This window comes from Myotis daubentonii, chromosome 2 (assembly GCF_963259705.1).
Source record: "Myotis daubentonii chromosome 2, mMyoDau2.1, whole genome shotgun sequence".
NCBI lineage: Eukaryota > Metazoa > Chordata > Mammalia > Chiroptera > Vespertilionidae > Myotis > Myotis daubentonii.
Genome location: NC_081841.1, coordinates 186,419,188 through 186,430,974, shown reverse-complemented (window position 1 = coordinate 186,430,974; position 11,787 = coordinate 186,419,188). Strand labels below are relative to the sequence as shown.

The following is an 11,787-nucleotide window of genomic DNA, read 5'->3' as shown; positions in this document are numbered from 1 at the left end:
CAATCAAGTGTAAGGAATAAAGATATTTTCAGACCTACGAAAATTCAAAATGCTTACCTCATAATTTCCTCACCCCATAAAGCTACTGGCGATGTGCTTTATTCTAGTGAGGAAGAATTTCAGGAAAAACAAGCCAACAAAGTCAGGAGATATACTGTGCGTTATCAAAGTGGCAATGAAAGTAGATACCAGGGTGGAAGTTCTGTACCAGGTTAAGAGAGGAATCACTTCAGATGGGAACAAGTCAACAATGGCAGTAGACACTCCTTCTAGCAGATAAAGGAGATTTGTTACCTAGTGTGAATAATTGTCTTAAGAGTAGAGTTGGGTTGAATTATTAATAAACATGTAGAAAACTAACAAAATAAAAACATACTTCTTGGATAACAAACACAAAACATAATATAAAAGACTAGAGGCCCGGTGCACAAAAATTTGTGCACTCAGGGGGGAGGGGGGTGCCTCAGCCCAGCCTGTGCCCTCTCGCAGTCTGGGACCCCTCGGGAGATAACGACCTGCTGGCTTAGGCCTGCTCCCAGGTGGCAGAGGGCAGGCCCAATCCCTAGGTGCAGCCCCTGGTCGGGCTCAGAGCAGGGCCGATTGGGGAGTTGGGGTGCCGCCCCCTGTCATGCACAGATCAGGGCGGATTGGGAGGTTGTGATGCCACCCTCAGTCACGCTCAGGGTAGGGCCGATTAGGGGGTTGGGGCACCGCCCCCTGTCACAGTCAAGGCAGGGTCAATGGGGAGGTTGCGGAGCCACCCCTTGTCACGCACAGAGCAGGGTCAATCAGAAGGTTGGGGAGCTCCCCCTTGTCATGCACAGAGCAGGGCCCATCAGGGGGTTGAGGAGCTCCCTCCTGTCACTCACAGAGTAGGGCTGATAGGGTAGTTGGGGCACCACCCCCTGTCATACACAGAACAGGGCGGATCAGGGGGTCAGGGTGCCACCCTCTATCACTCACAGAGCAGGGCCGATCAGGGGGTTGTGGTGCCACCACTGTCACACTCAGGGCAGGGCTGATGGGGAGGTTATGACTCTATCCCATCACATACAGAGCAGGGCCTGTGGGGGGGGGGGTGTTGGGGCGCCACCCTCTGTCACCCACAGAGCAGGGCTGATCAGGAGGTTGGGGCGCCGCCACTCTCACACTAGGGGCAGGGCTGATGGGGAGGTTATGGCTCTGTCCCGTTATACACAGAGCAGGGCCCATGGGGTGGGCGGGTTGGGGCTCCCCACCCTGTCACACACAGAGCCGCAGGGCTGATCAGGGGGTTGGGGCGCCTTCCCCTGTCATGAACAGAGCAGGGCGGATAGGGAGGTTGTGGCCCCACCCCTTGTCACACAGAGAGCCACAGGGTGATCAGGGGGTTTGGGCGCTGCCCCCTGTCATGCTGATCCCGGTGCTGGGAGGCATATTACCCTTTTACTATATAGAACAGAGGCCTGGTGCATGGGTGGGGGCTGGCTGGTTTGCTCTGAATGGTGTCCTGGATCAGGGTGGGGGTCCCCACTGGGGTGCCTGGAAAGCCTGGATGAGGGGATGATGGCTGTTTGCAGCTGGTCACACCCCCTTCAGGGTGGGGGTCCCCACTGGGGTGCCTGGCCAGTCTGGGTGAGGGGCTGAGGGCTGTTTACAGGCTGGGACTGAAGCTCCCAACTGCTCCTTTTTTTATTTTTTTATTCTGGGCCACCTTTAGCTCTGAGGCTCCAGCTCTTAGGCCTCCACTACTGAAAGCAGGTATCTGGTTTGTTTCGGTTCTATAATCGAAACTCTGTAGCAACTCCAGCTCTGAGTTCCCAGCCGGCTGAAAGCAGGTTTCTGGGGTTTTGCGTAGCTTCTATATGTTACAATGTTTCTTAAACTGCAAGCTCAGAGGCCTGCAAGGCAGGTGGGGAACGTTGCAGTCCTCCGTCACTGAAGCAAGCAAGCCTCATTTTAGTTTCAAGCAGCCTGACTGCTGGCTGCCATCTTGGCTGGCAGTTAATTTGCATATCGCCCTGATTAGCCAATGGGAAGGGTAGCGGTCATACGCCAATTACCATGTTTCTCTTTTATTAGATAGGATAAGTAATTCTACTCTACTATGTAGTTTAATTGAGTAGAAGAGATAATAGTGTAAATAGCTATCAAAATGGCACATTTACATATGCAAGAGTGTGGTGGGACTGGGAAAAAAGAGCACAAAGTCATATTGGGAAATAAATTGTGTTTAAACATAAGGATGCAAAAATAAAAATTTAAGTGTACTTAAATTTAGAAATTTGGAAGTCAAAATAAAAGAATTTGCCAAAGGTATTGGAAGTGAGGTAACAGTGAGGCTGTTGCTTATTAAGTTGTCATGTAAACAAGTTAAAATTGTAAACTATATGCTTACATGATTTTGATAAAAGGAAACAGAATTGAATTTGAAATATAATTTTTAAGAGTAAAAAGAAACAAATCTGAAAACAAATAAATAGAACATTTATAAGGAAAAACAAAATTTATTGTAGGAAAAATAAGTGATAGCAATGGCATAAAAGCACTGTTTTTATTCATTACATATCATCATAAAAATTTCAATTTTACTAAGTTCATATGATATTATTGCAATTCCAATCAATTCAACTAGCATAAAATTATAACAAACTCATTCTAAATTTAACATGAAAGGATATGTATGCATGGAGAGATGAAGTAATTTTGAAAGAGAATGCCAGAGAGGACATAATCTTAAAAAAATAAAAAGACAGATTAAAAAGCACATTGGTAACACAGCAAGACAAGTGTGAGTAAGGTTTGTAATCTAGATAATGACATTGCACCAATATTTATTTCTTGTTATTGATTATTTTACTATTGTTTGTGAGGTGTTTACTGTAGAAGTTAAGAGGAAGATATAAGGAAAATCTTTTTACTACTTTTGTAACTTTAATTCTAAAATTAGTTCAAAATAAAAGTTTAAAAAGTCAAATTAGTTAAAATATTGCAGACAAAAAGATAGATGAAAAGACTGAATACTGAAACTTCCCTCTATATATATATTACTAGAGGCCCGATGCATGAAATTCGTGCAAGAGTAGGCCTTTCTTCCCCTGGCTGTCAGCACCAGGTTCTCTCTGGCACTTGGGACCCAGGCTTCCCTCCCAGCTCTGGATTCATCCAGAAAGTCGTCTTTAATAATGTCCAGAAGGACATCCTGTCTAATTAGCATATCACGCTTTTATTATTATAGATTATTATAGATAATTTTATATGCAACAAAAGTGTTTTCCATAATCAGTGGAGAGTATTGGGAAAAATCACTCTTCAGTAAAAAAGAAATTGTATCATACCATACAAAAAAATTGAAAAGAATCAACATGTAAATTTAAAACAAAACTAAGATGCTAATAGAAAAAAATTATGAAATAGTTTTGGAACCTGTGTATGGAGGAATGGTTCTTAAGATATAAAATATAAACTATAATGGATGCAAAAGCTTAAATCAAATAAAAGGCTTTAGATTAAAAACTTAGTGGCTAATAATATGCAATAACATACTTAATTGCACCAATAACTTTGTAAATGTCTATTAAAACCATGGCATACCAGCTTAAGCTTATAATATTGACAAAAAGTAGAAGGATAACAGGTGCTATTAAATATTAAATAATAAAAAGATTTGTACTACTGGTGGGAATATATAAGGCACCACTCTGAGAGCAAACTTGCATTACCTAATGAGATTATGTGACCCTGTAATTAGGCAGTCCTACTTCTTAGTAAATATTCTAGAGAACAATCTTCCAGATGTCAAAAGGATTTATAAAAGATAATATTTATTGCCATATTTTTCTGGCAAACAGAAAAAAATTACAACCTAAATTTCATAACAGGAATATGTAAATGGTGATATAAGCACAAAATGAAGTACTATGCAGTCACAGAAGAAATATAATTACATTGACATCTATAAACCCTCGTATACCTCAAATATAAAAGATTGATCTATAACAACAAAAAATGACTGAGCAATATAGCAAAATACTCTAGTGCACTTAAAATATAAATACAAAAAAAAAACCATAAATCTTTTAACAAATAAAAAAGAGGGAAGTTAAACTGTGAAGAGTACCTTAAAGGTTTGTGGGAACTTGGATATAATAAATTATTTTTGTTTGTTTGGCTGGGTACCGTGAACTTTATTGATGGTGCATAACAAGGCAGGGTTTCCTAAGCCCTCCCCTTCTTCATGGGGTCTGGGATGGAAATTGTGGAGGTCAGGAGAATCTCAGTGTGTTGGGGAATCTATCTGGAGTAAAGACTTCCCGCAGCTGAGGGCCTCTCTTCCTCTCACTGGGACTGGTGGTCCAGGGGACTCTTACTCCTTGGAGGCCATGTGGACCATAATGTCCACCACCCTGTAGCTGTAGCCAAATTCACTGTCATACCAGAGACTGAGCTTGACAAAGTCAGCACTGAGGACAATGCCAGCCCCAGCTTCAAAGGTGAAATAGTGGGTGTCACTATTAAAATTGGAGAAAACAACTTGGTTTTCAGTATAAACCAGGATGCCTTTGAGGGGATCCTCTGATGCCTGCCTGCTTCACTACCTTCTTCATATCATCATATTCATCAGTTTTCTCCAGGTAGGAGATCAGATAAAAAACCAACACATTGGGGGTGGGGACATAGAAGGCCATGTCAGTAAACTTCCCATTCAAATCAAGGATGACCTTGCCCACAGCCTTGGCAGTGCCAGTAGAAGCAGGGATGATGTGCTGGGCAGCCCCTCGACCATCATGCCACAGCTTCCCAGAGGGGACCTCCACAGTCTTCTCAGTGGCAGTGATGGCATGGACTGTGGGCCTGAGTCCCTTCAAGATGCTATACTTGTCATGGATGACCTTGGCCCAGAGGGTGGTGCCGGAGGCATTTCTGACAATCTTTTGGGAGTTGTCATACTTGTCATGGTTCACACGCATCACAAACATGGGGACATCTGCAACAGGGGCAGAGATGATGACCCTCCTCGTCCCCCCCTTCAAGTGATGACACCAGGGGACTACACAACATATTCAGCACCAGTATCTCCCATTTGAAGTTGGCTGAATCTGGCTCCTGAAAGATGGAGGCTGACTTTTCATTGATGACAACCTTCTCATTCCCAGCCTTGTCTGTGCCTTTGAACTTGACATGAGGAGAATTCTACTGAAATATGTAGACCATGCAGTTGAGGGCAATGAATGGGGTCACTGATGGTGACAATATCCTCTTTGCCAGTTAAAGCAGCCTTGGTGACCAGCACCCAGTGCCTCCAAAACTGTTCAGTCTGACCTTCACTATCATGTCTCAGGGTTGCAGCTGGCACTGTGCAGGAAGATTCGGCTGTCTGATGAACAGGAAGAGCAGAGAGCTAGATATAATAAATTCTAAATCACAAACTGACTAATCTGTCTAGTATTGTTTTAGTATTGGTCTCAGAGAGAATTGGTAATTGACTTCTCAAAAACGGTTCTGTAATTCTCTAAAAACATTTTCACATGTTCTCATCAAAGCAATAGAACTTCAACACAGAAATTTTATGTAATTTTAAGAGCTAATTTTTTAAAGTTAAACTCCCTCTCGCAATCTCTTAAAAAGAGATATGATTGCCCCTTTCAAATATAAAGACTAATTTTCTTTTCACTCATAAGGTTACTTGTTCCAGTTAATATTATCTACTCTTGCAGTCTTCTAAGGTCCATGTTTAATAGCTGATCTTTTCATTTGTTTCATAATAGCTGATCTTTTCACTTATTCTGTAATTCTGATTGCATTCATCTACTGTTGCTAAAGATCTCCCATTATTTATGTTTCTTTTTTGTTCAATTTTATAGACAACTATTTTCATCATAAATCTTATTTAAGTGTATTTCTTCTTTTTTTCCCCTTAAGAAATAGATTTAATTATTATGTGCCAATATCCTTGACCAAGAATATATCAATTGTTGTAAATTTAAGACCAATTCTTTTTTAAATGATTTTAATCTAATTATCTAATGGATATAGGGTTTATTATATATTTAATCTAGAGAGTCAATCCATTTCTAGTTGCCTATAAAATGTAAGTTGCTTTCGAGTGTTGACTTTGAGATGATTGTTTTTTAAATATATTTTTATTGATTTCAAAGAGGAAGGGAGAGATTGAGAGAGATAGAAACATCACTGATTAGAGAGATTCATCAATTGGCTGCCTCCTGCATGCCTCACACTGGGTATTGAGCCCCAAATCCAGGCAGGTGCCCTTACTAGGAATCGAACTGTGACCTCCTGGTTCATAGATCAATGCTCAACCAAAAGCCATTCCAGTCAGGCTGAGATGATTGTTTTTAATTGGACAATAATATATAGATTGTATTTTAGAGGCAAATAGATGTAACTAGCTATTAAAATGCACCTTTATATTGAAAGAGAAGTGTTTATTTCTCCTGATCCTATTCTAGCCTACATGGAACTAAATATCAAAACTCTTCCTTTTCTTATAAATCGAAGTGCTTAATGTATTTTTCTTGATCTGAACATAAATTTCAATATAGTTTATTTTTTGCTGTGTTGAATGGTCTAAGTCTGTTGATTAAATGTCTATTTGATACATCAATCAACTTATAGTATTATAAGTTTATGCCATAGTTACTCCAATTTGATTTTGTGATTTTGCTTTTTGAGATAAATTGACAATCTTTGTTGATTATTCTGCTTATTTTACTAGTTACAATTTGGAATAATGTCTTCTGTTTTGTTCTGTTTGTTGAAAATATCTGCCTTCTGTCTCTTTATTGAGTCTATTATTTCCGTTGGTTTCTTTGATGTTACTTTAATTTTTAAATATTTTTGTCTATTAATACATTTTCTTTTAAGTAGAAGTGGGTTCTTTTGAGGTAATGATAATAATAATTTGTTCAAATAAGATTTATGTTCATGTTATTGAGAAATGGAAGTGTTAAAAAAAAAACTTATTACCAAAACCAATGTTGTATAGAGATATGTACATTTCTTCTTAAGAATTATAGAGTTGTAAAAGAAATAAAATTTGATTGGAACATAATTGGTAAGAGCTCTGTCACTTTGAAACACAAATAAAGTAATCTAATTGTAAAGTTGAGGAGGTTCTAAAGTTGTATTTGAAGAGATTGTTTAAAATGCCTATTCACACAGGAACAATACTGTGGTGATAATGAGGGTGGAGGGATGAGTGGAGGTGAAACAGGGCATATACGGGATCAACAGTGATGAAAAAAATTAAATTAAATTTTAAAAATACCTATTTACATGTTCAAATTCCAATACTCCCAAAAAGTAAGAAATAAATATTTGTTGACTGTTTAAATAGCTGTTATTAAACATTTCATAATAGTGAAATATTTGACTTTTAATATCAGAAGTGAGTTCCAATGGAAGATGGCATCTATTTACATTCTATCTGACTATATCTCACATGGTAATCATTATTAGAAATGTTTGGTGAAGAAGGAGTATTTCATGAGTGAGAGCAGTTGATGAGAATTGGTGACACCAATAGAGGAATTGACAGGGTAAGTAAGGATAATTTTGACATATGGTTCCTTGCAAGCAAATGGCAGTACTAATTAACTGTGTTTAATTCTTTATCTGCAATCTCTTTGAACCCCTTCAGAGACCCTCAGTGACCTCATGGCTACAGTTCCTGACCTTTGGTATGAAAAACATTGACTGGAAAAAAAAATTGCTCAAAGCTATGTTATTTCTGAACTACAAAATGACTTACAAAGTTAAAAATAAAAATCTGAATACATGTGCCAATACTTACATGAATGAAGACACTGAACTTCCTCTCTCAGACCCAGCATCTTTACTTAAAGTCGGTAGAGTAATAGAATAACGGTAAGGTCAACTAATTGCCATTGAGGTCTTTGACAAGACATTATTTTGGTACACAAGTTTCTTTTTTTAATTTTTAAAAAGTACTTTTTACAATTGTTATAACAATGCCTATATTTAGGATTAGATGGAATCTGTATAATCATAATTTTCTCTCAAATATATATATGAACATTCACTTTAAATTGAATTTAAATGCATATCCCAAGAGGCTATCCATTTTTGTTCTGAATGTGCAAAAAAAAACCAGACAAATGGTAACAGACAGTGAGGGTTTATGGACAAGATGCATGGTTATTAAATTGCCCTCTTTGATTACAATTTTTTCTTTTAATTTTATGAAAAACATATTTTTCCTAAATTTGTGTTTAAAATATTAGTGCCAAGGAGACATAGGTAATACTTTCAACAATAAAGATGTAAAAAATATAATGGTATGAAAGTAGATTTGGAAGAAATAAAGGTTATATTAAAAGGTAGATTAGATCACATTAGACAGATGACAATTCTGAACATTTAAATATGTAGTCATATTTACTCAAATAAATGATGAAACATAAGATGAATAGAAGCACTAATATGAAGTTTTTCTTAGGTACTTATCTGTGTATTAGACATGACTTTTTTATTTATACTATTAAATGAGTTTTTTTTATTATTATCTACACTAATAAAAGAGAAACATGGTAATTGGCGTACGACCGCTACCCTTTTCATTGGCTAATCAGGGAGATATGCAAATTAACTGTCAGCCAAGATGGCGGCCGGCAGCCAGGCAGCTTGAAACTAACATGAGGCTTGCTTGCTTCAGTGACGGAGGAAACCAACGTTCCCCACCTGCGGCTGCAGGCCTCTGAGCGGGCAGTTTAAGAAACATTGTAACAAATACCGCCGGACTTCAGCCAGCAGAATCGCAACATTGTAAGCAAAGGCCAGAAACCTACTTTCAGCCGCGCGGAGGCCTAAGAGCTGGAGCCAAGCCTCAAGCTAAAGCTGGCCCAGAATAAAAAAAAAAGAAAGAAAAAAAGGAGCGGTTGGGAACTTCAGTTACTCCCAGCCTGAAAACAGCCCTCAGCCCCTCACCCAGACTGGCCAGGCACCCCAGTGGGGACCCCCACCCCGATCCAGGACACCCTTCAGGGCAAACCAGCTGGCCCCACCCATGCACCAGGCCTCTACCCTATATAGTAAAAGGGTAATATGCCTCCCGGCACCTGGATCAGCATGACAAGGGGCAGTGCCCAAACCCCCTGATCGCCCTGCGGCTCTGTGTGTGACAGGGGGTGGGGCCTCAACCCCCTGAGCAGCCCTGCTCTGTGCCTGATAGGGGGGAGCTCCCCAACCCCCCCCCCCCCACGGGCCCTGCTCTGTGTGTGATGGGTTAGAGCCATAACCTCCCCATCAGCCCTGCCCTGAGTGTGAGAGTGGTGGCGCCCCAACCCCCTGATCGGCCATCCTCTGTGGGTGATAGAGGGCGGTGCCCAAACCCCCTGATGGGCCTTGCTCTGTGTGTGACGGGGGCAGCACCCCAACCCCCTGGTTGGCCCTGCTCTGTGCGTGACAGGGGGTGGCGCCGCAACCTCCCCATCGACCCTGCCTTGAGTGTGACAGGGGATGGTGCTCCAACCCCCCAATTGGCCCTACCCTGAGCGTAACTGAGGGTGGAATCACAACCTCCCAATCCGCCCTGCTCTGAGCCCGACCAGGGGCTGCACCTAGGGATTGGGCCTGCCCTCTGCCACCCGGGAGCAGGCCTAAGCCAGCAGGTCGTTATCTCCCGAGGGGTCCCAGACTGCGAGAGGGCACAGGCCAGGCTGAGGGACCCCCCTCCCCCCCAAGTGCACAAATTTTTGTGCACCGGGCCTCTAGTTATTATTATAAAACAACTAAATTACTTAGAAGAGGCCTGCTTATTAAACCATGTTTGGAGAGCCTTCTGGTGTGCTAGATCAAAACATGATATTGAAAGCTTAGATTACTTGATTTCAATAATTCATTCACTGATTTATTGAATAAGGATTCATTGTATGCTTACATGAGGCCAAGTGGGGTGTTTTATAACGAGGGTTATGATTTTTGTAAAGATAATTATACAGAGTACATAAAATGAATACCTTCTATATATGCAATCTCTACCTTCCTACCTGCTTCTGATTTTATAATTAAAAATACATTAAATAAGTATTTTTAATAAAGTGATTATTTTGTAAATATAATAATAACTGGAGGCCTGGTGCATAAAAATTTGTGCACTTGGGGAATCCCTCAGTCTGGCCTGTGCCCTCTCACAGTCTGGGACCCCTCAGGGGATGGCCACCTGCTGACTTAGGCCCGCTCCCCAGGGGATTGGACCTAAGCTGGCAATAAGACATCCCTCCGGGAGCCCTCGGGGGATGTCCACTTGCCAGCAGGGAGCAGTTCTAAGCTGCAGTCGGACATCCTTAGAGCTGCTGAGGAGGCAGGAGAGGCTCCCACCACCACCACTGTACTGGCAGCCGTCAACCTGACGTGTGGCTGAGCAGAGCTCCCCCTGTGGGAGCGCACTGATCACCAGGGGGCAACTCTTGCATTGAGCGTCTGCCTCCTGGTGGTCAGTGTGTGTCATAGTGACCAGTCATTCCCAGTTCTGCTTTTAGGGTCAATTGGCATATTACCCTTTTATTATATAGGATAGAGGCCTGGTGCATGGGTGGGGCCAGCTAGTTTTCCCTGAAGGGTGTCCCAGATCAGGGTGGGGGTCCTGCTGGGGTGCCTGGCCAGTCTGGGTGAGGGGCTGATGGCTGTTTGCAGGCTGGCCACAACCCCCAGACACCCAACCTCCCGGTGGAGGCTGGCTGGAAGCAGGTATCTGGGGTTTATTTATCTTCTATAATTGAAACTTTGTTGCCTTGTGCGGAGGCCACAGCCAGTCAGGGCAGGCGGGAAGCTTGGCTTCCGCCATCACCAGGGCAACCAAGCTTCCTGCTTGCTCCAGCTCTGTGGCTGCCTGCCGCCATCTTGGTTGGGTTAATTTGCATATAGTTGCTGTGATTGGCTGATGGGCGTGGCTTGGGGCATAGCAGTGGTGCAGTCAATTTGTATGTTTCTCTTTTATTAGATTAGATAATAATAATAATAATATTGTATTAAATACTTACATTGGAACTTTAGTATCTTTAGTATACAAAGTTTTGTTCCTTAAGATAATCACCTTGGAAGGCTATATACTTATTCTGTTTTACTCTATCTATACCAATAAAAAGGTAATATGTTAATTAGACAGGGAGACCTTCTGGGAGACCTTTCAGACATCCTGTGGACAAAGCCATTGTGTCAAGGCTAAGGCAGAGGTGGTTAGGGATGATCAGACCAAGAGGGGAGGGCAGTAAGGAGTGATCAGGCTGGCAGTGAGTGCAGTTGAGAGCAAACAGGGTGGTGAGGGGGCAGTTGGGGGCGATCAGGCCAGCCAGGGGGAGCAGTTGGGGGTGAGCAGGTCAGCAGGGGAGGGCAGTCGATGGAGATCATGGCGGCAGGGGAGCAATTGGGGGCGAGCAGGCCAGCAAGGGGGGCAGTTGGGTGCAGTTAGGCTGGCAGGGGGAGGCAGTTGTGGGCAAGCAGGTTGGGAGAGGGGGCAGTTGGGGGCGACCAAGCCAGTAGGCAGAGTGGTTAGGCAGGTAGTTGAGCAGTTTGGAGCCAGGAGTCCCGGATTGTGAGAAGGATGTCCCATAGGAATTGGGCCTAAACCAGCAGTCAGACATCCCCCAAGGGGTCCCAGATTGGAGAGGGTGCAGGCCAGGCTGAGGGACACGCCCCTCCCTGTGCACAAATTTTGTTCACCAGGCCACAGTCTCTATTATGTTGAGGAGTAGAATATGGAATACACACTAAATATTCTAAATGGAGTGATTATCTAAAAAGATTAATTCTATCTTTAGAATTATGAAC

The 11,787-nt window shown here is 42.2% G+C and overlaps 1 pseudogene; it reads right to left on the bottom strand.

Annotated features, from left to right (window-relative positions):
- Positions 1–4,328: 4,328 nt before the first annotated feature.
- Positions 4,329–5,313, bottom strand: LOC132226776 (glyceraldehyde-3-phosphate dehydrogenase-like; annotated as a pseudogene).
- Between the last annotated feature and the right edge of the window lie 6,474 nt (positions 5,314–11,787).